The following is a 4,991-nucleotide window of genomic DNA, read 5'->3' on the forward strand; positions in this document are numbered from 1 at the left end:
CCTATGCTGCGCTTGGTCCCCCAGGCTGTGCTTGGTCCCCCTGGTTGCTCTTGGTCCCCCTGGCTGTGCGTGGTACCCTGGCTGTGCTTGGTCCCCCTGGTTGCTCTTGGTCCCCCAGGCTGTGCTTGGTCCCCCAGGCTGTGATTGGTCCCCCTGGTTGCTCTTGGTCCCCCTGGTTGCTCTTGGTCCCCCAGGATGTGCTTGGTTCCCCCAGGCTGTGCTTGGTCCCCCAGGCTGTGCTTGGTCCCCCTGGTTGCTCTTGGTCCCCCAGGCTGTGCTTGGTCCCCCAGGCTGTGCTTGGTCCCTCAGGCTGTGCTTGGTCCCCCTGGTTGCTCTTGGTCCCCCAGGCTGTGCTTGGTCCCCCGGGCTGTGCTTGGTCCCCCAGGCTGTGCTTGGTCCCCCTGGTTGCTCTTGGTCCCCCAGGCTGTGCTTGGTCCCTCAGACTGTGCTTGGTCCCCCAGGCTGTGTTTGGTCACCCTGTTTGCTCTTGGTCCCCCAGGCTGTGCTTGGTCCCCCAGGCTGTGCTTGGTCCCCCCTGGTTGCTCTTGGTCCCCCAGGCTGTGCTTGGTCCCCAGGCTGTGCTTGGTCCCCCAGGCTGTGCTTGGTCCCCCTGGTTGCTCTTGGTCCCCCAGGCTGTGCTTGGTCCCCCAGGCTGTGCTTGGTCCCCTAGGCTGTGCTTGGTCCCCCTGGTTGCTCTTGGCCCCCCAGGCTGTGCTTGGTCCCCCAGGCTGTGCTTGGTCCCCCAGGCTGTGCGTGGTCCCCCTGGTTGCTCTTGGTCCCCCAGGCTGTGCTTGGTCCCCCAGGCTGTGCTTGGTCCCCCTGGTTGCTCTTGGTCCCCCAGGATGTGCTTGGTCCCCCAGGCTGTGCTTGGTCCCCCAGGCTGTGCTTGGTCCCCCAGGCTGTGTTTGGTCCCAATGGTTGCTCTTGGTCCCCCAGGCTGTGCTTGGTACCCCTGGTTGCTCTTGGTCCCCCAGGCTGTGCTTGGTCCCCCTAGTTGCTCTTGGTCCCCCAGGCTGTGCTTGGTCCTCCAGGCTGTGCTTGGTCCCCCTGCTTGCTCTTGGTCCCCAAGGCTGTGCTTGGTCCCCATGGTTGCTCTTGGTCCCCCAGGCTGTGCTTGGTCCCCCAGGCTGTGCTTGGTCCCCCAGGCTGTGCTTGGTCCCCCTGGCTGTGCTTGGTCCCCCTGGTTGCTCTTGGTCCCCCAGTCTGTGCTTGGTACCCCTGGCTGTGCTTGGTCCCCCTGGTTGCTCTTGGTCCCCCAGGATGTGCTTGGTCCCCCAGGCTGTGCCTGGTCCCCCAGGCTGTGCTTGGTCCCCCTGGTTGCTCTTGGTCCCCCAGGCTGTGCTTGGCCCCCCTGGTTGCTCTTGGTCCCCCAGGCTGTGCTTGGTCCCCCTGGTTGCTCTTGGTCCCCCAGGCTGTGCTTGGTCCCCCAGGCTGTGCTTGGTCCCCCTGGCTGTGCTTGGTCCCCCTGGTTGCTCTTGGTCCCCCAGTCTGTGCTTGGTACCCCTGGCTGTGCTTGGTCCCCCTGGTTGCTCTTGGTCCCCCAGGATGTGCTTGGTCCCCCAGGCTGTGCTTGGTCCCTCAGGCTGTGCTTGGTCCCCCTGTTTGCTCTTGGTCCCCCAGGCTGTGCTTGGTCCCCCAGGCTGTGCTTGGTCCCCCCCTGGTTGCTCTTGGTCCCCCAGGCTGTGCTTGGTCCCCCAGGCTGTGCTTGGTCCCCCAGGCTGTGCTTGGTCCCCCTGGTTGCTCTTGGTCCCCCAGGCTGTGCTTGGTCCCCCAGGCTGTGCTTGGTCCCCTAGGCTGTCCTTGGTCCCCCTGGTTGCTCTTGGTCCCCCAGGCTGTGCTTGGTCCCACAGGCTGTGCTTGGTCCCCCAGGCTGTGCTTGGTCCCCCTGGTTGCTCTTGGTCCCCCAGGCTGTGCTTGGTCCCTCAGGATGTGCTTGGTCCCCTTGGTTGCTCTTGGTCCCCCAGGATGTGCTTGGTCCCCCAGGCTGTGCTTGGTCCCCCAGGCTGTGTTTGGTCCCCCTGGTTGCTCTTGGTCCCCCAGGCTGTGCTTGGCCCCCCTGGTTGCTCTTGGTCCCCCAGGCTGTGCTTGGTCCCCCAGGCTGTGCTTGGTCCCCCAGGCTGCGCTTGGTCCCCCAGGCTGTGCTTGGTCCCCCTGGTTGCTCTTGGTCCCCCATGCTGTGCTTGGTCCCCCAGGCTGTGCTTGGTCCGCCAGGCTGTGCTTGGCCCCCCTGGTTGCTCTTGGTCCCCCAGACTGTGCTTGGTCCCCTGGCTGTGCGTGGTACCCTGGCTGTGCTTTGTCCCCCTGGTTACTCTTGGTCCCCCAGGCTGTGCTTGGTCTGCCCAGGTTGCTCTTGGTCCCCCAGGCTGTGCTTGGTCCCCCAGGCTGTGCTTGGTCCCCTTGGTTGCTCTTGGTCCCCCAGGCTGTGCTTGGTACCCCAGGCTGTGCTTGGTCCCCCTGGTTGCTCTTGGTCCCCCAGGCTGTGCTTGGTCCCCCAGGCTTTGCTTGGTCCCCCTGGTTGCTCTTGGTCCCCCAGGATGTGCTTGGTCCCCCAGGCTGTGCTTGCTCCCCCAGGCTGTGCTTGGTCCCCCAGGCTGTGCTTGGTCCCCCTGGCTGCTCTTGGTCCCCCAGGCTGTGCTTGGTCCCCCAGGCTGTGCTTGGCCCCCCTGGCTCTGCTTGGTCACCCTGGTTGCTCTTGGTCCCCCAGGCTGTGCTTGGTCCCCCAGGCTGTGCTTGGTCCCCCTGGTTGCTCTTGGTCCCCCAGGCTGTGCTTGGTCCCTCAGGCTGTGCTTGGTCCCCCTGTTTGCTCTTGGTCCCCCAGGCTGTGCTTGGTCCCCCAGGCTGTGCTTGGTCCCCCTGGTTGCTCTTGGTCCCCCAGGCTGTGCTTGGTCCCCCAGGCTGTGCTTGGTCCCTCAGGCTGTGCTTGGTCCCCCTGGTTGCTCTTGGTCCCCCAGGCTGTGCTTGGTCCCCCGGGCTGTGCTTGGTCCCCCAGGCTGTGCTTGGTCCCCCTGGTTGCTCTTGGTCCCCCAGGCTGTGCTTGGTCCCTCAGACTGTGCTTGGTCCCCCAGGCTGTGTTTGGTCACCCTGTTTGCTCTTGGTCCCCCAGGCTGTGCTTGGTCCCCCAGGCTGTGCTTGGTCCCCCCTGGTTGCTCTTGGTCCCCCAGGCTGTGCTTGGTCCCCAGGCTGTGCTTGGTCCCCCAGGCTGTGCTTGGTCCCCCTGGTTGCTCTTGGTCCCCCAGGCTGTGCTTGGTCCCCCAGGCTGTGCTTGGTCCCCTAGGCTGTGCTTGGTCCCCCTGGTTGCTCTTGGCCCCCCAGGCTGTGCTTGGTCCCCCAGGCTGTGCTTGGTCCCCCAGGCTGTGCGTGGTCCCCCTGGTTGCTCTTGGTCCCCCAGGCTGTGCTTGGTCCCCCAGGCTGTGCTTGGTCCCCCTGGTTGCTCTTGGTCCCCCAGGATGTGCTTGGTCCCCCAGGCTGTGCTTGGTCCCCCAGGCTGTGCTTGGTCCCCCAGGCTGTGTTTGGTCCCAATGGTTGCTCTTGGTCCCCCAGGCTGTGCTTGGTACCCCTGGTTGCTCTTGGTCCCCCAGGCTGTGCTTGGTCCCCCTAGTTGCTCTTGGTCCCCCAGGCTGTGCTTGGTCCTCCAGGCTGTGCTTGGTCCCCCTGCTTGCTCTTGGTCCCCAAGGCTGTGCTTGGTCCCCATGGTTGCTCTTGGTCCCCCAGGCTGTGCTTGGTCCCCCAGGCTGTGCTTGGTCCCCCAGGCTGTGCTTGGTCCCCCTGGCTGTGCTTGGTCCCCCTGGTTGCTCTTGGTCCCCCAGTCTGTGCTTGGTACCCCTGGCTGTGCTTGGTCCCCCTGGTTGCTCTTGGTCCCCCAGGATGTGCTTGGTCCCCCAGGCTGTGCCTGGTCCCCCAGGCTGTGCTTGGTCCCCCTGGTTGCTCTTGGTCCCCCAGGCTGTGCTTGGCCCCCCTGGTTGCTCTTGGTCCCCCAGGCTGTGCTTGGTCCCCCTGGTTGCTCTTGGTCCCCCAGGCTGTGCTTGGTCCCCCAGGCTGTGCTTGGTCCCCCTGGCTGTGCTTGGTCCCCCTGGTTGCTCTTGGTCCCCCAGTCTGTGCTTGGTACCCCTGGCTGTGCTTGGTCCCCCTGGTTGCTCTTGGTCCCCCAGGATGTGCTTGGTCCCCCAGGCTGTGCTTGGTCCCTCAGGCTGTGCTTGGTCCCCCTGTTTGCTCTTGGTCCCCCAGGCTGTGCTTGGTCCCCCAGGCTGTGCTTGGTCCCCCCCTGGTTGCTCTTGGTCCCCCAGGCTGTGCTTGGTCCCCCAGGCTGTGCTTGGTCCCCCAGGCTGTGCTTGGTCCCCCTGGTTGCTCTTGGTCCCCCAGGCTGTGCTTGGTCCCCCAGGCTGTGCTTGGTCCCCTAGGCTGTCCTTGGTCCCCCTGGTTGCTCTTGGTCCCCCAGGCTGTGCTTGGTCCCACAGGCTGTGCTTGGTCCCCCAGGCTGTGCTTGGTCCCCCTGGTTGCTCTTGGTCCCCCAGGCTGTGCTTGGTCCCTCAGGATGTGCTTGGTCCCCTTGGTTGCTCTTGGTCCCCCAGGATGTGCTTGGTCCCCCAGGCTGTGCTTGGTCCCCCAGGCTGTGTTTGGTCCCCCTGGTTGCTCTTGGTCCCCCAGGCTGTGCTTGGCCCCCCTGGTTGCTCTTGGTCCCCCAGGCTGTGCTTGGTCCCCCAGGCTGTGCTTGGTCCCCCAGGCTGCGCTTGGTCCCCCAGGCTGTGCTTGGTCCCCCTGGTTGCTCTTGGTCCCCCATGCTGTGCTTGGTCCCCCAGGCTGTGCTTGGTCCGCCAGGCTGTGCTTGGCCCCCCTGGTTGCTCTTGGTCCCCCAGACTGTGCTTGGTCCCCTGGCTGTGCGTGGTACCCTGGCTGTGCTTTGTCCCCCTGGTTACTCTTGGTCCCCCAGGCTGTGCTTGGTCTGCCCAGGTTGCTCTTGGTCCCCCAGGCTGTGCTTGGTCCCCCAGGCTGTG

Source organism: Lissotriton vulgaris, unplaced genomic scaffold (assembly GCF_964263255.1).
Source record: "Lissotriton vulgaris unplaced genomic scaffold, aLisVul1.2 SCAFFOLD_465, whole genome shotgun sequence".
NCBI classification, from domain to species: Eukaryota; Metazoa; Chordata; class Amphibia; order Caudata; family Salamandridae; genus Lissotriton; species Lissotriton vulgaris.